The sequence below is a fragment of the Stigmatopora argus genome, chromosome 10 (genome assembly GCF_051989625.1).
Source record: "Stigmatopora argus isolate UIUO_Sarg chromosome 10, RoL_Sarg_1.0, whole genome shotgun sequence".
Lineage (NCBI taxonomy): Eukaryota > Metazoa > Chordata > Actinopteri > Syngnathiformes > Syngnathidae > Stigmatopora > Stigmatopora argus.
This window is the reverse complement of record NC_135396.1, coordinates 2,287,572-2,312,521: the sequence shown is the minus strand read 5'-3', so window position 1 is coordinate 2,312,521 and position 24,950 is coordinate 2,287,572. Positions and strand designations below refer to the sequence as shown.

The 24,950-nt window shown below is 38.0% G+C and overlaps 1 protein-coding gene across 1 annotated transcript in view; it reads right to left on the bottom strand.

Moving 5' to 3' along the window:
- grik4 (glutamate receptor, ionotropic, kainate 4) overlaps positions 1–24,950 on the bottom strand; it is a 220,526-nt gene that overhangs the window by 136,951 nt on the left and 58,625 nt on the right. Inside the window, exon 4 of the mRNA XM_077610706.1 lies at positions 6,449–6,559. The gene's annotated coding sequence lies outside the window, so the exon portion shown is untranslated. The remainder of the gene's footprint in view (positions 1–6,448; positions 6,560–24,950) is intronic.

Sequence of the window (24,950 nt, the reverse complement as noted above, 5' to 3'; positions counted from 1 at the left end):
AAATCATTTGAGAGCCACATTTTGGTGTTCAAATGTTAAGAAACTCAACCCGTTACTGACGGTGATTTTAAATCTCAGTGTTTTGCAGTCTTATTGTTCATTTGAATTAACTTGAATGCTGAAGGCAAAACATTATCATGACTTTTGTATTCAAGCTAAAGAATTATATGTGTTAACAAATATGTTAGCATTCCTCGGAGTATAATAACAAGCGGAGAATAATGGCGGCATGTGTTCAAATTCCAGAAAGTTCTCTATGGTATCACATAAACAATCAATAAATACCCCAAGGCCCCTTATCATTGAAAGATCTAGAAATTAATGAGTTGCACTCGCTGTACAGCAGTCATGTATATAATAACAAGGCTCCTGTGTAAATAATGCCACCTTGCTATAAATGTCTACAATGTGACAAATCATCATTTCCAGAAAACGCCGCAATACGAAAGACGACCAGCTGTCGTGTGCTTTGATTTGTGTGCGAGAATTAGAGCGCTGGATGTCATTAAAAGCTGCAAGATATGTCGGGCGGTGACATGATAACACAATGTCTGGCCCGGGGGCTTGATTAACGAGACCCCCACCCGGTCACAGCGAGCGTGCTGTGCGGGACACTATGCGAACTGTTACAATAATGAATGGAAATATGACAAATTAAGGAGTTGGCGAAGTTGGCACCAAGCAATACGGTCGGAGCTAAACTATACACACACAAAGGTTTTTCACAATAAATCACACCCTAATAACCTTGCCGTGAAAATAATGATGGCCAAAGACAAAAGGGATCCGTTGCTTTGGACGTTAACTGGAAATGAAAAGACGCCGGTGCATTTTTTGGGGGTGAACAACTCTCAGAATTTGAAAATCCGGTTTGATATTTTTACAGAAAGATGCGAAATTAAATTAGAGATTCTTACTGGAAGTGCAGAGAATAGGAAAGTCAAAGAAGGCAAATACTTAAAAAAAAAATCCCTTCTGCTCAATATTAGTAGCAAATTACTGCTAACATTATTCACAGCCAATCAAAACGGCTCAATTTATTCCCTATTATGCAGCGCGCTAGAGGTGTGCTAAGGGTCTTTGACATGATGGAAGAACAAATGTTCTCCATTCTGCGAGCATATAAAGCAAGGGTGTCAGACTCGGGTTGATTCGCGGGCCACTTTAACGTCAACTTGATTTCACGTGGACCGGACAATTTAAGATATAATATTTAGATTTTTTTTATAAATGGATTAAAAGAACTGGATTAAAAGCCCTGAATATTCCGTTTTTTTATAGATCTAGAACAATGTTTATTTTAGCTTTTTTTATATATATTTTTAGATTTTACAAAATGATTTTTGAACTAAAAACAAACCAAGTGAGGAAAAAATGTTGATCAGATAGCCTGGAGGTGCAACTCCCAAATCACCAGTCTAATGGCGTAAAGGCTGGTTGATCTAAATCTCGCGGATTTATTGATAACACATTCCCACTGAATCGTTTAGATATATTTGAGCAGAAAAAAGGGTTTTAGATCCTAATCACTGAATCCCACAAGTCCCACACAATGAAATATTCTGCCCCAAGTAGATAAATGCTTTGTAATGTCGACTGGCCAGTGAGGCCACGTTTAACAAAATAAACCTTTTAGCGCAGGATGACTTTAAGATGTTCTCAGAGTATTAATACCTACTTTTACTTAAGTGATTAAAGAGTTGACTTCATCATAAAATGATGTTTCCCTTACAGCAAGGGTGTCAAACTCGGGTTGGCTCGCATTAACGTCAACCCCATTTCATGTGGGCCGGACCATTTTAGATCTAATATTTCGATTTAAAAAAAAATGGTTTAAAAGAACTGGATCAAAAGACCTAAATAGTCCGTTTTTATAGATCTAAAGCAGGGGTGTCAGACTCGGGTTGGTTCGCGGGCCGCATTAACGTCAACTCAATATTTAGATTTTTTTCTTCTAAATGGATTAAAAGAACTGGATTAAAAGCCCTGAATATTCAGTTTTTTATAGATCTAAAACAATGTTTATTTTATCTTTTTTTAAATATATTTTTAGATTTTACAAAATGATTTTTGAACTAAAAACACAGAAAAAATTGATTAAAAAATGACAATTATTGTTTTAAAAGGGGGAAAATCTGGAAATTTAAAACACATCTATACTCTTCATTGTAATTTGATCCTAAAACTGAAAGTTGGCACTCATGATTTACTTTCCCGGGCCACACAAAATGATGCGGCGGGCCAGATTTGGCCCCCGGGCCGCCACTTTCACACCTGTGATATAAAGCATTTGAAATTAACGTATCGGGTCGAATACAGCTCCACAAATAAAACTTTTCATTTATTCATCTTACGAAACTTTGCATCCCTTGATTGAGCCTATCCCAGCTGACTTTGGGCAAAATAATCACTTCCTCCAGCTGATACAAAGCTAGAGTGGTTTATGAACTAAAACCTTGTAAAACAGTTGGATTTCGTCAAATCTGGAAGCAAATTCAAGCCCTGAAATCTCTTCTTAAATGACTAATAGATTTATAAGCAGTAGCCACTCGGATTTTTTTTTTTTACTGGTTCCTAAACGTCTCCCGAAGGTGACTGCCAACCTCTCTTTAGAGCTCTTGGAGAAATCCAATTCATCCAGCTATTTTCACTACCAATTATCTCTTTCAGGGTCACGGCTAGCTGGACGCAATCCCAGTTGTGCCGGGGTGAGAAAGAGAAAGAGAAAGAGAGCACACCTTGAACTGATCTCCTGTCAATTACAGGACTGACACGGAGAAAGACCACAATCGCTTTCACACCTTCAGGCAATTTAAAGTCGGCGCCGAAGCCAGCATACATGGTTTTCAAATGTGGTAAGGAAGAACAAGTCTGATCGGAAGCAGGAGAGGACATAAACGTGAGCGAAAAATATTTCAGTACTACTCAAAAATATGTTTCAGAGATGGAAGAACAGGGCGGAGATGTCCGTCGAGGCCCATTGTACACAGCCTAACAAATTGGAAATTGACTGTATCGGTGTGGATGGCTGTTCGTAAAAATAAAGGCCTTTTTCTCCAACAGATATCTACTAGATGAATAACTATCTGGTGTCACAAGCTCAGTGCTTTGGAGATTTGACCCACCTCGACTTCAACACTTTTGTTCTAGAGCATCGCAATTAACCATGTAGAAATCTCTTGAGAATACTTAAAGCATACTTCAGTCAACTTATACGTTTTTCCCGTATTTTATACGTTATTCATTTCAAATTGTGTACGCCAAGGGTGTCAAACTCGGGTTGGTTCGCGGGCTGCGTTAACGTCAACGCCATTTCATGTGGGCCGGACCATTTTAGATGTAATATCTGGATATTTTTTTTTTATTTTTTAAAAATTGGATTAAAAGAACTGGATCAAAAGCCCTAAATAGTCCGTTTTTATCGATCTGAAACAATGTTTATTTGAGTTTTTTTTCTTAGTAATGGAATATGTCTTTTAATCATGTTTTTTTTTCAAGTGGAAACAAAATATTTTGGGAAAATATTTGTATATTTATTTTTTGTTTTTACAAAATGCTTTTTGAACTAAAAACACAAAAGAAAAAAATTGGATTAAAAAATTGCAATGATTGATTTTAAAAAGGGGAAAATCAGGAAATGTAATCTACATCAATAACCATTTGAATTTGATCCTAAAACAGAAAGTCGGTATTCATTATTTACTTTGTTGGGCCGCACAAAAGGATGCGGCGGGCCAGATTTGGCCCCCGGCCGCCACTTTGACACCAGTGTTCTAGAGCATCGCGATTAACCATATAGAAATCTCTTGAGAATACTTAAATCATACCTCAGTCAACATACACGTTTTTCCCTGCTAGTTTTTAGATCATTTCAAATTGTGTACGCCTTATAACAACTTTTGCACAGAATTTTTCAAGTAGGTTTTTTGTAAAACCGATCTCGTTTTACCCATTTCGGCTCTAATCCGGATCGTCCCAATAATAGTCGAAAGCAATTAACCACATAGAACTCTATCTAGAATACTTAAAGCATACCTCAGTCAACTTTATGTTTTTCCTGTGTTTTATACGGTTTTAGATCATTTCAAATTCTGTACGCTGTATAACAACCTTTGTACGGAATTTTTTCAAGTAGGTTTTTGTAAAACTGATCTCGTTTTACCCATTTTGGCGCTAATCCAGATCGCCCTGATCACTTGTAAGAGACAAAAACGTCATCGTCATCATCCACACTTCCGTCCAAAGTTGTCGCCCAACCAACATGCCAATCCGGTACAAAATAGGAAGAGCTTTACCGGTCCACAGTGACAAAAAGGTTGGTGTATACGACTATAAATACTATCAGTGAAGTCTCACTTTATTTGGTAAAGACTCTGATGCTAGCGGAGAACAGAAGCAATGCAGAAACGATCAATAGGAGCTAAAAGAGTCGGTGTTTAGCGGTTTTTCTGTTTGCGCACATGTGAAAGTGTGTAAGCTAAAGCGTAGCCTTTTGCCCTGGCTTTGATGTGTCCCTTCCGTGGAGATTTCTGACAAACAGGCCATAGCGCCGAAGCCGAAGCCGAAGCCGAAGCGAAGGCATGGCTAGTTAAGCCGAGCTGAGCCCGGCTGAGCTGTGTGGGTGCCACCTACTCGCTGCACTTTTCTTTGCTTCTTCGAGCTACACTTTCACACCTCTCTAAGGCTTTTTGACGGTTGAAAGCTCACCCCATCACCGCCTGTATCCCCCACTATTCCAACCTCACAGTCGACTATTTAAAGAGTATAAAACTGCAATTTTCAACAAGTCCGTCAGACCTAAATTTAGTGAACTTCCCTCCACCGCTTCCATCTTGGAATTTATCGGTGGCCGGCAATTGATGAATGGCGCAATGATAAAAATGGCCGATAAATGCGGAATAATCCACTCATGCGGCCAAGGCCAAACACAGCTTGGCTCCTTTGCGTGTAATCATCGTACAAGCTGGATAACCTTCAGATTGTTTTGTTTTCTTGCCGTCTGCGTGATAAATTTGTAATATACAACTACCTCTAAAATAAAGCGTCTCAGTGGGTTTAGACTGATTTACAAGTTTGGGTCAAACAGAGTGCGAGAACAAAATGGGTTGCCAGCATTAAATGCTAAAACTGTGGAGAAATGCTGACTGTCTAATAATGTAAATTTGACGCCAATACCCATGCCAAATATGTTTTTTATTCACAGAATATTCCTGCCAAATTTCATTGGATCTTCCATGTATAGACTCCATTTTCAACGCAATGCAGTGTTACTTGTAAAGTATTTTAAATGTGTTAGAAAAGTTTTATGCTACTAATAGTTTGGTGGAGGACCTCAAAAGGAAATACTGAGATGATTAAAACTACTTATTGGCTTTAATAGAAAATGTATATTGTGGTAGTAATAATCCTAATTACCATTCTTCACTTTTTTTATTATCGCGTTAATGTCTGGTCTACATTATCTGCGATATTCGAGGGATTACTGTACTTGTTTTCATCGGAGGTTATCTTAAAAAGCCAGTAGTAAACCATGAGTGCCGACTTTCTGTTTTAGGATCAAATTCAAATGATTATAGATGTACATTACATTTCCTGATTTTCCCCATTTTAAAATCAATCATTGCAATTTTTTTATCCATTTTTTTTCCTTTTGTGTTTCTAGTTCAAAACGCATTTTGTAAGCTCTAAAAATAAATATACAGATATTTTCCATTTTCCACTTTAATATTGAACATCATTACAAAATATATTTTGTTTCCATTTGAAATGAAAAATATGATTAAAAGAAATTTTCCATTACTAAGAAAAAAAGCTCAAATAAACATTGCTTTAGATCTATAAAACGGACTATTTAGGGCTTTTGATCCAGTTCTTTTAATACAATAAAAAAAAATTAAATATTAGATCTAAAATGGTCAGACCCACATGAAATGGAGTTGATTCATTTTTTTTTTAGGTCGGTAGCAATTTGATAAAACTCCAGTCAATGAGAGTCATTTTTTTGCCGTGCTGCTTATCAGAACAAGGTTCACGGGGTGCTGCAGCCTATCCTGACCAACCACAGGGACTAGCCATGTTCCACCCAAAATTGGTCGCCAGTCAATCGCAGGGTACAGCCAGACAAACGACCTTTCACGTACATAAACTCAGACCAAAAATGAACGCTTACACTGCAGCGTAAAACGTAGAAAAACGTAGTAAGACGGCGTCAAAGGAGAGCCAAAGTTCAGCTGTGCATTTAATTGAGAACAAGTTCCATTGCAGATTTAATCTTTAACCTACTGTCTGTACTGAATGGTAGCGATGTGTAAAAATCTTGGATCCTCACTTTTACTATTGCCCTGGTTCTTGCCTGATAGTAGCTTTTACAAGGCTAGCTTTTACACCTGGGTCTGGCTTTACTGTGCACGTACAAATCTTTTTGGTTTTTCTAAAGGGTTGAACTTACTTTGACTACCAGAGTCCTTCGCCACCAGGGGTACTGTAGCGTAGCATCGCCGTGGAGGAGGTGTCAGGGGAAATCACAGGAACGGCAACCCCTTTGTTCGACATTGCTGCGCTGCAAAAGAAATAAATAAATTGAAGAGCAACTGTAGATAAGAAGACTTCACGTCTGTTGTATTTCTGGTGGGTGAACGGTGTCAGTTCTTCCAAAACGTAAAAATATAATATAGCTGCTTTGGTTTTAAGTCACGCTATGAAATTTGCATTTGATGGCACAAAGACGATGAGGATAAAAGACTCACAAATGTTTATTTGAAACATAATATCTGGAGTCGAAACTGTCACCATTGTCGAAATGGGTACTCGGCTGTTTCGTCGAAATACGTTTGGTCCCTGGACGTTTGGTCGACCGGACGTTTGGTAGAACGGACGTTTGGTCGCCGGGTTGTTACTGTTGAAACCAGCTCTCAAAATTATAATCATGAGAGAGAGAGTGAGTTTAATATCTAAATATCTAATATCAAAATATCAACAGTAAACTCTGTCATAATTTGACAGCGAGCAAACGTCCGGCCGACCAAACGTCCGGCCGACCAAACGTCCGGCCGACCAAACGTCCGGCCGACCAAACGTCCGGCCGACCAAACGTCCGGCCGACCAAACGTCCGCTCACGGTCGAAATGAAGTACAATCAACGTTCAAGGGATAGTTTTTCAAAAAATGTGGCTCATCTCCGGGTACTTGTAAGGTAAGTGTTTTGATGATGAAAAAAAATGAATCTTGGCAATGTTGCTAGCTACGCAAATCACAATTATCGGCAATTCTGGCATGATCGGGAGCTCTGCCAAGTACAGACGGCGAGCGTCGCTAATGAGACATCAAGACGCAAGCCAATTGGCCAGAAAAAAAAACATCGGCAGTCCAGCATTGCAACTAAAACAACCACGTAAGTTGGACTGAAACTGACATTTATCTAGTCATATAGAATGCGCTTAATCGTCACTCTTTGTCTCAACCACAAAAAAAAACAAGATGATTAATATTTTTTATTGTTTAGGTAAGTAGATGTAGTATATTAGTTTAAAAAGATGCAGGACTTCAAAATTCCTCTAAGAAAAGCGAACTGTGACCAAGAACCGAAATATCTCAAAATATGAAACTTACCCAAAATGGCACAAACATATTAGTCACCAAAATAAGACTGTCAACAACGTTGTGTAAAAGACGTCAATACGAATACAATTTTGAAAAAAAAGAAGCCCATCTACTTGCAGACTGGCTGTCATTTCTAATCTTCACTTCCTTGTAAAACTTGTCAAAAAAAGGTTATATTTTCCAAGCCGTCTGGAGGACACATCTCTTTAAATCTAATTAAAATATCACTCCATTGGTTTCTACTTCATTACGTACACTCGGTAAACGTTCTCAGACAGGTCTGCCGGCCCGATTTCTAATTACCTGATTGCTAAGATACTTTTGATTGTGCTTGAAAATGATCACTTAAGCGTATTGTATATGGTTAATTGTCTAAGAGAGGACGTCGTGAAAACCTTCAAAGAGATTGCTCTTGGTGATTAGAGCCGAAGACTCGAGTGGAAGCTTTGGGCGATGTTTTTCGCAAGCGAGTGAGTCGACAAGATCTTGAAGAAGCAATGAAGAAGATAACCGACTCCGTCCAATCAATGTGGCCTGCCTCTCTAGTTGACGGTTTAGGCCAGGGGTCTCAGACTCATGTTGGTTCGCGGGCCGCTTTAACGTCAACTTGATTTCATGTGGACTGGACCATTTTAGATATAATATTTAGATTTTTTTAATTGGATTATAAGAACTGGATCAAAAGCCCTAAATATTCAGTTTTTTATAGATATAAAACTGTTTAGTTGAACTTTTTTTTCTTAGTAAGGGAAAACATCTAATAATCATTTGTTTTTTAATTTCAAATGGAAACTAATTTTCAAAAAATTATATTCAATATTAAAGTGGAAAACCGAAAATATTTTCATATATTTATTTTTAGATTTTACAAAATGCTTTTTGACCTAAAAACACCCAAAAAAAAAAAAAGAATAAAAATAGCAATTCTTGACTTAGAAAGGGGAAAATCAGGAAATACAATATACATCTCTAATCTTCATTTGAATTTGATCCTAAAATAGAAAGTTGGCACTCATGATTTACACACAAAATGATGCGGTGGGCCAGATTTGGCCCCCGGGCCGCCACTTTGACACCCGTGGTAGGCTTTAGTGAAGGGTTAGTTTAGAAGATGTCGCCCTACTGAACTCAGAGATTAAATTCACAGATTTTAGCATTTTAACATAATTTTCCTTTCTTCCAAATCTTGAAATTGTCTAGTTTTGATATTTTATTCTTATCAAATAAACATCTGCTGCACAAACTGTCTATTAAGTGGAGCTTCAGTGGCACGACAGTGCGAACGATAGCGTGTTTTGCTGAAAAAAATATGTTTTTGCAAACAGCACAGATGTCACACTATCATTGAAAATATTCACTGAAGGTTTCACTCTGTCTTGAAAATGTTCTATTGGATTTCCGACTTGTTGAATTCACCCCAGACTCAGTTACATAAACAGACCACAGGTCAAGTCAGCCGACTTTTAAGAAAAAGCAGAATCCTTGTCGAGGGTGAACAAGTATTTGGAGTACATTCCCGCACCATTAGATAGACCTTGATTGGAGTCCACTCTTAGGTCAGGTTGCTCCCTTGAGGCCACACTTTCAACCTGTTGCAGGGCAAAGCCCTCCACCGGCCCCCCCAATGTCGAACACTGTGCGTTTGCATGGTAGTCCACACTCATTATAGCGGACAGGCTTCCTGGATTTCCCAGGAGACATTCCGGCGCAAGGAGGTGAGTGTAGCGTTGCACTCGCTGATCCTACTGCCATCTCTTACAACAAATCGGATTTCTGTTCTTTGTGGATGTAAGCGTGTTTACATTTTTGTGACCTGAATCATAGTCGTCATTCCGTGTTGCTCTTTTTTCGCGACCTATGACCTTCATAACAACACGCCCATACATGAAGTGAATGTATTAGCACGACACATTCTTTCTAAAGTACAAGAGATAGATTTCCGCCCCAAAAAATCTTTTCCTTAAAGCACATTCTAATTTTACAGTTATTTTCCAGGAAGCATGAAAAAAAAAAAAAAAAAAAAAAAAAAAAAAAAAGCAACCTGGCGGACGAGTGGTTAACTCAATTTCATGTGGGCCGGACCATTTTAGATATAGTATTTAGATTTTTTTAATATAAATGGATTTAATGATCTGGATCAAAAGCCCTGAATATTCTATTTTTTATAGATCTAAAAAAATGTTTTATTTGAGCTTTTTTTTCTTAGTAAGAGGAAATTTATTTTAATCAACTTCAAAAGGAAACCAAATTTTTCTTTAATTATTTTCCATATTAAAGTGGAAAACAGAAAATATTTTTATATATTTTTAGATTTTACAAAATGATTTTTGAACTAAAAACACAAAAAAAAAAATTTAAAATTGCAATTATTGATTTAAAAGGGGGAACATCAGGAAATATAATATACATCTATACCTATCATTTTAATTTGATCTTAAAACAGAAAGTCGGCACCCATGATTTACTTTCCCGGGCCACACAAAATTATACAGCGGGCCAGATTTGGCCCCCGGGCCGCCACTTTGACACCTGTGGGTTAGCGCGTTAGCCTCACAGTTTTGGGGTCATGGGTTCGATCCCAGACCGGTCCTCACTGTGTGAAGTCTGCATGTTCTCCCTGGGCTTGCGTGGGTTTTTTCCGGGTACTCCGGTTTCTTCCCACATCCCAAAACATGTCTGCTACGCTAGTCTGGTTGAACACTTGAAATTGCTTCTAACTATGATTGGTTGTCCTTTGCCTCCCTGTGATTGGCTGCCCACCCATCCAGGGTGTTCTCCACCTGGTCCCGAAGTTAGCTGGGCTATGCTCCAGCACCCCCCATGGCCCTTGTGAGGATAAGCGGATGAGAACATGAATAAAATACACCGAAACCTCAACACTCATCTCGCCGCCTGCCAACTTTGAATCAATGTTGCTCACGGTTTCCAAGTGCGAATCGCCAGGGTGAATGACGGATGGCTAATCTCAAGGCTCTCTGCTATGTGGGAAAAAATAAATATATATTTTCTAAAAATCACAATGCATCCAATTGAAGTTGTACTTCAAAAAGCCATGTTTCCACATGACGTGGGAGTTTTGTGAACATGCACTCTTCTGCTCGTAGGTTGATTTTCTACCGCGTTTCATCTCAAGGAACAAAATCTGATCGAGCGAGAAAAAAAGCACTTGATGTAGCAGCCTTCCACGGCTTGCGTACATTATTCATGAAACATTGGACTTTGGCACTTCCACCCCAAACCATCAGGTTGGCCCAGTGGCATAGTGGATGTGACTCACGACACAATACACAACCCTCCTAAAAGGAACTGCAAGAGTAAAAGCAGTGTCACATTTCACTTAAAAAAATATATTTTCAAAAAATCCTTGCAAACAGGTACAAAGTGATCCTTCTAAAAGAGCAAATGCAAAAAAAAATAGTTTACACAGAGCATCTGATAAAAAAAACAGTTTGTTTTTTTTGCTGTGTGAATATTTTAAACAATTAATTCCAGAATTAATTGTGCCTGAGTGGCTATTAATTCTGAACCATTCAAAACGTATTAATTGGCCTATTTTTTATTACACTCATAGTATCGCATTAGCAAGCAAAACAATAACGCCACCCACGTATGTGATTCATACATTACAGTATATTTCCTGGTATAATTTTAATGCAAATAGGATTAAACGGCAACGTCATCAAATGCTACATAGAGAAACATACAATCAGCTTGATATTACAGTAACTCTCTGTTAAAAAAAATGATGTGAACTTTATGGTCCCTTTCTATAGAGCAGAAAATGAGCAGGCTTAGCATTTTATATTGGTAATTAGGATTTGACTCTGATCTCTCCCTCTGGCTTTTGTGTTAAAAAGCAACAACTTCATTTAGTGTCAATGGAGCGCAATGGCATTTTGCCCGAGTCAACACTTCCAAAGGTTGCCATTTAAACATCCGGCACCCCTGAGAGGCTTCTTCTCATCATCGACATCATCATGTGTACCAGCATGTTGTAAAACAAAGCATACACCCACACCGCCTGTTCACGTTACTATTTTTTTTACAAGATGACTCCTTTGCGTTCCCATAGAAAACGGTTTCAGATATGGAACAGAAAAATAAATGGCATTAAAATGCTCATTTGTCTCAAGTTTGTTTGGGAAAAACATTGCGAGCAAAAGAAGACCACTTATCAAGTAGCATTTTCGTTAAGTGTGCTGACTATTGATTTTGTTGTCATATAAAAATACTGTAATTACCATAAATTCTGTTCATTCGAGTGTTTGTGATAAGTGGCCGAATTAAAGAATCCAATGAAGAGTTTGGTTGTGTTCTGTACTCTATTCTCAATTGCCACAGCAAAGTTATCTGGATTAAATATCCCCAAATTGACGGCTGAGATACTTAAAATAGATGGATTTGTGCCCACCTCAAAAAAGTTATATAATAAATCACTGGATGATCTGGTTCGCGAACCACAATTCATAGAAGAACTACGAAAAAAATGAAAAAAACATTACTTGTGTTGAAAAATAAACCATTAATCCAAGTGGAAAATGAAGGAATGACCCTAAAAATAGCTCACGTATATGACATCATTCGATTTTGATCAGGTACAACTTCAAATTCTCTATTTGTGAAGAAGGATAATATACGCCAAGCACAAAACAAATAGGCAAATCCATTTAAATGCCCCAACGCACTTCACTTCAGCTAACATTGGATGAAAAAGGGAAGTGGAAAAATAATCTGCCATGCATCATAAAGTCAGTGAAGGGAGCATAAATAACAGTATAAATTTTCTTGAACTGACCTTTTTTAGTCAACATACCCTGTTCACAGTGTTGATGCTCAGTTCGGTTCAAAATACGCAAAAAAAGAACCTAAACAGAGCTAGATAATATTACTCAAACTATATAAATTCACCCCTCCATGTACAGGACTACCAACAATGAGTTTTGTTTGGTACGACTGCTTTTACTTTTGTATACTCGTGCTATTTAAGGCCAAATTTGAACAAACTTGGCAATGACAGCAAGGAAACGTAAGGATAAAGACCCAAACCAGTTGCGTCATTAGGTTTGTTTGATATGGAGAGACAACAAAGAGCGTGAAAATAGAGAAAATATTACAGATTACATTTGTTGCTTTCAAACAAGGCGGCCAAAACTGAATCGCAAGTAATTTATATCAAGACTTAGACAACATTTCCTCCCCCCGGTTTGGACCGCTTTCAAGTTCTGTTGTAAACGTCAGTGACGGGGAAATCAACTGGAGTGTGATTAAAACAAACTAATTGCTGCTGGTGTGAAAACACGATGACTGTTACTACATGGCTCCACCCTTCTTTTCTACACATTTTCATTGGGCCAGCATCAATCAATCAAGAAGCAAAGGTAGCGTAGCATAGCGAGTATTTATTATTATGATTATTATAACAACTTTTCTCATTTCAAGTAGTAGGGCAAGATTGAAAAGGTTAATTTTTATTACTGTAACAGACCCAGGTTGGGACTAATGGCGTAGTTTATATGTCATTGGTTACACCTCTACCTAGGTTAAGGATTATGGTCTGGTTTATTGTCTGTAACGGTTGGTTTTGGCTCATTTTATGAATGGATATGCAAATATTAGTGTAGAGGGGATTGGTCAGAGTTAAATTACAATTCACGCCTCATGCACGGACTCTGTTATTCCAGGTTTTGCCTCCCGGACCTGAATTTTAACGTCCCCCAAAGCTAAGCTAGTTTCTGTGACTGATGCCCTCAAGCAATGTTCCTGATTGGGTACAAAATCCCCCAAAGTTGTCATTTTAAAAGATATTTTGCAATGATTTTTGATGACCAAAGTCATCATTTAGGGCATGTGTGTCAAAGTGGAGGCCCGGGGGCCAAATCTGGCCTGCCGCATCATTTTGTGCGGCCCGGTAAAGTAAATCATCAGTGGTGACTTTCTGTTTTAGGATCAAATTGAAATGATAGATATAGATGTATATTAAATTTCCTGATTTTCAACCTTTTAAATCAATAATTGAAATTTTTAATCCATTTTTTTGTGTTTTTAGTTCAAAAATCATTATGTAAAATCTAAAAAGATATAAAAATAGTTTCTGTTTTCCACTTTAATATGGCACATAATTAAAGAAAAATTTGGTTTCCTTTCGCAATGAAAAACAAATGATTTTCCCTTACTAAGAAAAAAAAGCTCAAATAAACATTTTTTTAGATCTATAAAAAACGGAATATTCAGGGCTTTGAATCCAGTTCTTTTAATCCATTTATATAAAAAAAATCTAAATATTATATCTAAAATGGTCCGGCCCACATGAAACCAAGTTGACGTTAATGCCAACCCGAGTCTGACACCCTTGATTTAGGGTAAGAGTTAAATTTTTAGGAATATCAGTTCAAGAAATAGGGTTAACAAGACTATAATAAGAGTAAGATCAAGTCTTGTCCTTTGGGGGGAAAAAAGGAATACGTTTCCGAATTTGTTCTCCCTTCACGAGTCATTTCTCAGAAACTACAGCATTAGGAAATGGCTTCGTAAAACTATGTCACATGAAAAGAGAAGTTATGTCCTAACCATTATTGTGCACGTTATAAACCTCACATCACAATATCTTATCACAGCTGACAGCCGAGTAACTTTGACAAAGTTACAAGCATAAAACTGTGAAATGAAACCAAATGAAATGTCGCTAAATTCAAACAATTTGCAGCTATGTCACTCTTAAAATTTAGAGCGTAGCTTTTCCCGTAATACATTGAAACTTATGTTCTACACTTAAAAGGATGAGCACAAAAATCGCTGATTTAGATGACGACTCCTCCAGTTGAATGTATTTTTTTAACTGAATTTTGGTTTATTGTGAGGTCCAAATCGGAGTACAATGTAGCCTTTGTGATGAAAATAAAGAGGGAGACTTCTTGCAGTGGAATTGACAGTATAAGTCAATTGAGAGGACAGAGAAATTATTTTTGCAACATGCAGCCTTTTGCCTTTTTGTCCTTTTGCGTATCGACGTGTCCCTTCATACATGTCCTACATGGTAATGTCTAATTTCCTCCAGGAATTGGCTTTCATTCCTCTCCTGTAACCCCGCGATTCCAATATTTCATGGCTGAAGGTCAGTCTGCGATCTAGATGGAGCCTGAGGGAAGATAACCCATCTGACCACTATGAATAAAACATACGTGGCCGAGAAAAATCTTTTTTTTAAAAGAAAATGGTTCTACATTGGCTAAAATCGAACTCGTTAATGATGACGGGTAATCATCGGCGTCGTTTAGATGTTTGAATTTCTTTTAAAGGTGAATGTCGATCATCTAGACCAAGGGTGTCAAACTCGGGTGGGTTCGCGGGCCGCCTTAACGTCAACTTAATTTCACGTGGGCGGGAATTTTTCTTTTAATGATCTTTCATTTAAAATGGAAACATTTTTTTTATTATGTTCAATATTAAAGTAGAAAACGGAAAATATCTATTTATTTTTAGATTTTACTAAATGCCTTATGAACTAAAAAACAACAGAAAAAAATGGATTAAAAAATTGCAATGATTAATTTTAAAAAGGGGAAAATCAGGAAATGTAATGTACATCTATCATCATTTGAATTTGATCCTAAAATAGAAACTCATGATTTACTTTCTTGGGCCATACAAAATGATGCAGCGGGCCAGATTCGGCCCCCGGGCCGGCACTTTGACACCCGTGATCTAGACAAATGTCGATACAACCATTGGATTATTTAGCATCAGACTGTACGGATGAATAAATATACCAACTTAATGTTTTAAAATCATCATTCAGGAATAGCGGTCTTCAAGACATGGTTTAGTTTTGTTGAAAGCCCACATAACCAAGACATCTTGCATTAGTCTTGTAATCACGTTGAGTTGATTGTCAAGAAAATAAATATTGGCTGATCTAAGATCTGCTGTTAATGTTAAAAAAAGGATTTACAGTCGAATAAAACAGTCTAGATCAGACTATTTATTATTCAGTCGATAGACTCAAAATTACACTTGACGTAAGGAGAAGGTTTTGGGAAGTGTATAAATAGAAGTCAAAATCAGCACTGCAGTGGGAGGGGTGCGCAAAGGGTAATGTATCAGAGCTTTCTCTTGCCTTTGTTAAAAAACAAGAAACTTTGGAGCTCAAGGACGTTGTGCTGTTTGAGAGGAAACAGACTAAATTGAGACCTTTTAAAAAGACGACCTGCAGTTTGGCTGAACACACAAAAGCCTAACTGGAACCAAAAAAATGCTAATTAGAATGCGAACTTGCTTCTCGTTTTTACAGCCTGTTATAAAGAGAGTATAAATTAGCTAGCCAAAGCTTAGCCACTGTCTTGCGGCCCAATCGGGAATAGTATATGTTTGCAACTGGACTACAGTGTGTTGCATCACACAACAGCAACCTGGCATTGTTAGGCAGAGTAAAAACATGGATTGGGATTTGCCTCCTAAATCAAGGGTGTCAAACTCGGGTTGGTTCGCAGGCCGCATTAACGTCAACTCCATTTCATGTGGGCCGGACCATTTTAGATATAATATTTAGATATTTTTTTCATTGGATTATAAGAACTGGATCAAAAGCCTTGAATATTCATTTTTTTATAGATCTAAAACAATGTTTATTTTAGCTTTTTTAAATATATTTTTAGATTTTACAAAATGATTTTTGAACTAAAACACAGAAAAAAATGATTAAAAAATTACAATTATTGATTTAAAAGGGGGAAAATTAGGAAATATAATATACACTCATGATTTACTTACTCGGGCCGCACAAAATGATGCGGTGGGCCAAATTTGGCCCCCGGGCCGCCACTTTGACACCTGTGCTTTGGTGGTTTCACGTGGGCCAGACCATTTTAGATATAATATTTAGATTTTTTTTATAAATGGATTAAAGTCCCTGAATATTCAGGTTTTTATAGATCTAAAACAATGTTTATTTTAGTTTTTTTTTAAATATATTTTTAGATTTTACAAAATGATTTTTGAACTAAAACACAGAAAAAAATGATTAAAAAATTACAATTATTGATTTAAAAGAGGGAAAATTAGGAAATATAATATACACTCATGATTTACTTACTCGGGCCGCACAAAATGATGCGGCAGGCCAGATTTGGCCCCCGGGCCGCCACTTTGACACATGTGTCCTAAATTGTTGGCGGATGAGCAAGCATGAGGTCTCGGCCCGATTCTGGGATTCAAATAATGATTCTACAAAACAGAAAAAGGAGGATTTTTCCCCCAAAACACACGGTTCACTATCGTAGAAGCTACGTTTGAGAACAAGTACACCAGAGACGAGCTCTAAAATTCCTTCCCAGAGTTAAGCCTCGGTCTCGGAGCAGGGCCTCTGGATTGGCTCCAAAGCTGGGCCAGCATACTAAACGAGATCTACTCGTGCAGTCTGGAATGAAGCCACGAAACAAGAGTTTCAAATTACATCTACACCATTCATCATAGCCTTTTTAATGAATCCCTCTCATTTGAGAATTGACTTATGAACATTCCATTTTATGACATTGATCTCTACAACAGTCAACCTCCGGCTATTAAACCAGAAAACAAACGCACACAGACCTCATAGGCAAAGGGTGTCAGACTCGGGTTAATTCGCGGGTCGCATTAATGTCAACTCGGTTTCACGTGGGCCGGACCATTTTAGATATAATATTTTGATTTTTTTTAAATAAATGAATTAAAAGAACTGGATTAAAAGCCCTGAATATTCCGTTTTTTATAGATCTAAAACTATGTTTATTTTTATATATTTTTACATTTTACAAAATGATTTTTGAACTAAAAACACAGAAAAAATGGATAAAAAATTTCAATTATTGATTTAAAAGTGGGAAAATCAGGAAATTTAATATACATCAATACTCTTCATTTTAATTTGATCCTAAAACCGAAAGTCGGCACTCATGATTTACTTTCCCGGGCCACCCAAAATGATGCGGCGGGCCAGATTTAGCCCCCGGCCCGCCACTTTGACCTGTGTTTTAGGCCAATAATTGCAAAATCTGATGAGTGCACATTGTTTTATTCATGTCCAAATGCATACTTCCCATATTTGTGACCTTATCAGTAGCAACATGAGTAATGAGGTTGACCAAGAACTCAATCCTTCCACCTCAGGTCCTCTCATTATTTCTTCTCCGTCATGACTGGCTTCTTTGATCCTTTTCCCGCTTTACATTTTACTGCCCCCGTTTATTATCCCATCAAATATAAATCTTGGCAGCCATATCAATGAAGCCTGATCATTCAATCTTTCAAGGCTGAAAGCAATTTGCGCCAAACTGCATTGTCATACATCACAAATGTTGGGCTATGCTGTAATCCCAGTTCCTGACACAGGTTAATCTGAAAAATACCATGCACCCCTTGAAGCACAATTTCTAGTAGTTGGCGCTCTAACCCCAGATAGCAAAGCTGTATTCATATCATTTTTTTTAAACAATCTAATTAGCTGCTGTGAGCAGAGGGTAGCGCCATTAAGTCCAGTCAAGCTAAAATAAAGTGCTGATCTCACTGTGGGGAGGCTAATTTTTATGACAATTATATTAACAATCAAGATGATGGAGAGACCTACAAGGGTTGGCTATTGAATAAAAAGATCTCGCATTGAGCATGAGCGGCTTGAAAACATAAAGTAAGCATAAAGGAGACTGTGAATTTACATTTTTTTTCACATATAACGAACGCATAACCTGATTTCTAAGGTACAGGTGTCAAAGTGGCGGCCCGGGGGCCAAATGTGGCCCGCCGCATCATTTTGTGCGGCCCGAGAAAGTAAATCATGAGTGCGGACTTTCTGTTTTAGGATCAAATTCAAATGAAGATTATAGATGTATATTTCTTGATTTTCCCCTTTTTAAATCAATAATTGCCATTTTTATCCATTTTCTCTTTTGGTGTTTTTAGGTCAAAAAGCATTTTGTAAAATCTAAAAAAAAAAAAATCAAAATATTTTTGGTTTTCCACATTAATAAATTAATTGAAATGAAAAACAAATGATTATTAGATGTTTTGCCTTACTAAGAAAAAAAGTTCAAATAAACAGTTTTATATCTATAAAAAAACTGAATATTTAGGCCAGTTCTTATAATCCCATTTAAAAAAAAAAATCTAAATATAATATCTAAAATGGTCCGGCCCACATGAAATCGAGTTGACGTTAAAGCGGCCCGCGAACCAACCCGAGTTTGATACCCTTGTTCTAAGGCAATCACATTTAAAGGTTAGGACCAAACTCTAACAAATTGAACAGTCAGCAATTACGCTTTATGGCATTAATAACCTTAGCAATTGATGAATCAGTATCCACATTTTCAAGCACAACAATCCACAATTGGTCTCATAGGAAGACTGTTCAATCTTAAAATGCTTAAGCACTATGATTACATTCAAAACGTATGCAGTTGTTAAATCCCTGATTATTTTAGTGTCATTGATCTTATTATCAAAGTGACCTAATATGAGTTGCAGACTTTTATTCATTCCCATATTTTTGTCAAGCACGTTAGCAATCACACTCAAAGCTTTGATGATCGACCGTTATTTGATGAACCCGCAAAAAGTAATGAGTCATATTGCCCAAAAGGGATACATATCCAAAGCACAAACATGACGGTGATGCATCTGACGGACAGAGGACGAGATTGTCTTAATCAATCTAATGCCTCTCCTCCAGCAGTATTCACTTCCGTAGGCAAAATGGCACCTCATTATGCTGATTCACTTCCGTCAAATTCAGGACACCTTCAAAACAAACCTCGGCCTACAAGCTACCAAACCACAACAATGAGCCTCCATGCCCACAAACAAACAGACACATTTTTTGCTATTATATTCCCAATCACAATGTATTCGGTATATACACATACTCCCACACTGGTCTTTAATGCCAATAGATTATTTTTCAAAGAAATGCGCCGCCTGAAAATAAAGAGGCCTGTGATGTACGGAATGTTTTCCTTTTTTCGTTGTTTTCTTCTTGTCCTTTTCTTGCCTTTGCAGGAGTCAATCAGCCTCAACGACAGTGAGTCACTGTCAAATGAAGTCATGTCTGCCCCGCAAGACTGTGGTTATTTTGTACAGAATAAACCAGTTCTTTCTGGAACTCAAGTCGAAATTTCAGCACAATGGATGACACTGACCCTGTTTAAAAAAATGTATGGTGCATTGATGATTCAGGAGATTCAAGTTTGAAATGTAGCAAAATTAGGAGCAAAAGTCAAGGTTCTTAAATCTTGTTTAGTTCAAAAACTACATTATTTTTCTTACTATTGTGAATGCAACAAAAAGGCAGAAGGTTTGATAAAACTCCAAGAGCCTATCATAACTCATCCATTTTTTCATATTACTCTCAGCAAATGCTGACAAATGTGAAATTGTGCGGTTTTTTTTCATGGATTTAGTTAATAAAGCATATGATTCATGAGCACTGTCGGTACCTCAATCTATAAAAAATGTAATAATATATCAATACTAAGGGAACTATTAAATACAGCCATAAGTCGAATCAGTAGATCAATACAATTAAGAAAAATTATAGGTTTGCGAATTGACTGACAATATGCAAAAATACTCGTCCGCTGAAATCACAGGTAATAAAGTGGCGGCCCACGTGCCAAATCTGGGCCCCCGCCTCATTTTGTGCGGCCCGAGAAAGCAAATGATAAGCTGTTCAGCAATTCATTAATCAATTCATTTTGGAAGCCTACCGTATTTTGCTGTTTAATATACCCCCCATTTAATATACTCGGGTATATTAAACGGCAGGGGTATATTAAATTGCCCACAAACGGGAAGGTACGATCCACTACGCATTCTTTATGCCGTGACGGGGTGCATCAATGTTTTGCAGACTAAAACTACTTACTGCTGAATGAAGTCTGAATTTTAATGAACTTAAGTATCTATAATTATGCCCCCATGAACACCTTACAAATCTTGCCAATAAGCTGAGTTGCCGTTTAATATACCCGGGTATATTAAACGGCAGGGGTATATTAAATGGCGCACAAACGGGAGGCTCAAAAAAGCAAAAAGTATTTAATATACCCGGGTATATTAAACGGCGAAATATGGTAGTTAATATATCAATACTAAAGAATCAATTAAATACAGCCATAAGTCAAATCAGAAGACCAATACAATTAAGAAAATGTATAGGTTTGCGAATTGACCGATAATATACAAAAATACTCGTCCGCTGAAATCACGGGTAACAAAATGGCGGCCCACGTGCCAAATATGGGCCCCTGCCTCATTTTGTGCGGCCCGAGAAAGCAAATGATAAGCTGTCAATTCATTAATCGATTAATTTTGGAAGCCTAGTTGGAAGACGTAACGGCCCTCCGGATGAAATCAAAACTACGACGTGGTCCGCGACAAAAAATTAGCTTGACACCCCTACCTTAAATGATAAATCATCGACTTTTAGCAACTTCATTGACCATGTAAAATCCGCGGAACGGCTACCATAGTGACCTTTACGCAGCCTAAAATGTACGTCAATGTCAGAGACTACATGCATATATTGTACATGCAAATGAACCCCGGCTCAAGCAGAGCTTCTCCAGCGGGGCTAAGAATCGGGGTAATTTTAAAAAGGCCAAACCCCGGAGACAAGATTAAAGGCGGCGAAGCACAGAGTAGCCATTTTATGGCCGTCACTGAAACCTCAATCAATCCATCTGTACGAGTCTATCCACTTAGGAGGGAATATTTTCGACATTATCTGCCATGGCCAACAGTCATACTGAATACAAAAAGCTTATTGTTTATAACTAACCGCCAAGAGACCTAAATATGATCTGGTGTCCGATACAGCGACTCGACATGTGCGACAAGAAAATCATTATTCATTTTTTTCTTGTTTTGTCCGCGTTCTCTCTTTCGCTAGCTGGACTCGGGCAGATAAGTGAAAGAAGCACTGGCATGTCCCCTGGACATTTTAATTAGCTAGTCTTTAATTCAGCCTGACCCCCTTTCAACTGTGATCAACCAGTGGGAGCGCTGATAAGAAGCCGCCACTCACAGTCAAGCTGCAATAGAACCCAACTGCAAATTGCCTTGCTCTTATTTGTCAACGCTCTCCAATCGTCTCTGGAGATTGGCTATGGTCGAGCGCTAACTAAAAACCTAGCGACAATGACAATATGGCGCTCATTCATCCCTGGCCTACATTTACGTGACCGGGTAGCATAGAAACGTGCTCGATTATAAATAGTCGGGGGATTTGCCAAAGTAGAATTAATGCGGGAATGTTTTATTGTATTATAATGTAGTGGAACAACACTAGCGTTGGTTTAATGGGGCTCGGTGAAAGTAAAACGGGGATAGGGCTACGAAAATAAAACGTCTAAAGCACAGGTGTCAAAGTGGCGGCCCGGGGGCCAAATGTGGCCCGCCGCATCATTTTGTGTGGCCCGGGAAAGTAAATCATGAGTGCTGACTTTCTGTTTTAGGATCAAATTAAAATGAAGATTATAGATGTATATTATATTTCCTGATTTTCCTCCTTTTAAATCAATAATTGTAATTTTTTAATCATTTTTTTCTGTGTTTTTAGTTCAAAAATCATTTTGTAAAATCAAAAAATATATTAAAAATATTTTCTATTTTCCACTTCAATATGGAACATAATGATTAAAAGAGATTTTCCCTTACTAAGAAAAAAAGCTAAAATAAACATTTTTTTTAGATCTATAAAAAACGGAATATTCAGGACTTTTGATCCAGTTCTTTTAATCAATTTATTTAAAAAAATCTAAATATTATATCTAAAATGGTCCGGGCCACATGAAATCGAGTTGACAATTAATACGGCCCGCGAACCAACCCGAGTCCGACACCCTTGGTCTAAAGAGTGGCAAAAAAATGGGTGGATTTTAGAATGAATTTTAGCAATTCTCATTCCACAAGTCAGTAAAAAAATACCTTAGACTACCAGACTATAGAAACGTGAGCTAGTTTTTGGTTTTTCGTCAAGCTGTTATGTCATGTTTGCAAACTTTTCTTCAAAACTACCCCCACCAAACCCCTGGAAAATCCACTGTCACACACCCGCCTTTACCCAAGACTCCATTTTGTGTCTTACCCTTCTCGGTTGAGCCTCGTGGGTCTTATAGTTTATCTCTTTGGGTTGCCACCTCTCCTGCCAATTTTGGTTCTCACTTTTTTAATGAAACTCCTCGCTTGTTTTCATCATTGTGTGATCTAAAAATGGAGTATTTGGGATTGAATTAAATGCCCTTATCGTCATGAGATAAGTGCAACGTGACATATATAAATGATAGGAGCAATCAGTGTAGATTTTTGAGCGAGGAGAAGTTTGCGTGAGGTTACTTTTGGTCAATCAATAAGCTCGGCCTCCCCCGTGCTTGCCCGAGGCTTAACGAAATGGAGGAAGAAAGTAAGTTTTCAACTAATCGTTCCTGACCGACGTGAATAATAGGTCAATGAGTAAGTCGCTGAGTCAATTTGACTCCATCACTCAAGTACGATTGCCGTTCGTTCGTCAGTTTGGAGCCAAGCAAGGCGTGTGTTACCCTTGAGGATGCGTCACTTTGTCTTCAGTCAAACTGAATCATTCTTATGACCTTTGGGAGAGGATTCTATTAACTAAGTCTAGTTTCAGAGGAAAAAAAAACAGTATATGCTCCAAAACCTTACATTTTTGTGAATTAAAACTATTGTGTAAGGAGGAGCAGTTCAAAACATCTCCTCAGAGACTAAAATCTATTGTTGCTGAACTACAAATGACTTTTAATTAACTGGTTTGTCCCTGCATGACACAATTTGCCACCACACAAATTACCTGAAAATTTACCTGAAAATATAATCACATCTGGCACCTTACTCCATACTTCGTTAACCAATTTTATTGTGCTGTTAGCAAGCAACTTACCTAAGAGAAACCCCACAATTGCACTGTTATCTTGTTTATCAATGATTTCCAAAGTATCTTTAGTGAAGCTCATCTATAATATTTTTTGTGGCTCATACGTGTAGGTTTAAACAAAAAAGACATGCATATGACGGCTTCAAATTGAACCATTTCATGCTTCCATATTTGGAATTTTAACACTAACATCTTTTCATAATAGATATTTGCCTCCAGCTAAAACCATTCATTCATTCCAACACTGTTGCAAACCAAAGCGAGGTCCAAAAAAATGTCCCGTATTTAAATAAAAAAGTATGACGTAGATTTTCCCTGTAGTCTAATTCGGAAAAACTGCCCCTCCAATTGAATTAACATTTTATATTCAAGTTTGTTATGAGGAGTTTAATGAGCTCTGCTATAAACTGCTCTAATAAACATTTTGTATTTGTTTGAAAATCCCCTTTAAAAGCCCCCAACCAAGTCCATGCATCTGCAATTGAGTAAATAAACGCTGCAGGCCGCCATTTGCGGCGATATTTCATTTAAAGTTAAACCCCATTTTATTTAAACTTCGAAAAGAAACGGGCTAACGGAGCTCATACAGGTGGAGCCGGACTCTTTGTCGGCAGTCCTACGAAAACTCTTTGGCCTCCGGCGGACTGGCACTGCCAGACGCCTCGTACCCGTCTGCCTCGGTAATCTTCCAGGGAGCAGACAAACATCGACGGGTCTTATCTCCACTTTCCAGGAGCGGTCGGGGAAGAAGCGAAGAAAAGGCTGGGGGGACCGGCGGCGGCAACAACCATCAACGGACTGAATTCAGTCGGCGCAAAAAAATGCAAACAGTTCATTAAATCCAAGCATGCCAGAAAATAAAAATGGCACTCAGTGGCACAGCAAAACTGGGAAGGAGGCGAGCCAGCATGTGGTTTTCGAAAATCGTATAATAACTGACGGTACACGGTCGATTGGTCGCCGGACTTTTGGTCGCCCGGAAGGTTATTGAAAATTACCATTTAAATTGTTGCTCAAATTCCCTAAATACAAACTGTGAATGACTATTTAGTCATACTTAATGCCCTATTAATTATTAGGCTAAAGAAAAGCTCCAAATTTCCTGTACTTTTATTGTTTTTTGTTGGAGAACTTGTTAAGACCCTGACTGACGTAGCTTCTTAAAGGGACAACGCATGTACATACAAACTCTTCTACACTCACACGTCGGCTCAGTGAAACTGCTCATGGCCATTGTTGCCTTTTATTGATGCGTAGACCGTGTTGTTTTACCTTGTTTTGTCGCCGGTCTTTTGGTCGTCGGTCTTTTGGTCGTCGGTCTTTTGGTCGCCCGTTGTCGCGGTCCGGGCGACCAAAAGACCGCGACCAAAAGACCGCAACCAAAAGACCGGCGACCAAAAGACCGGCGACCAATCGACCGAGGACCAAAAGA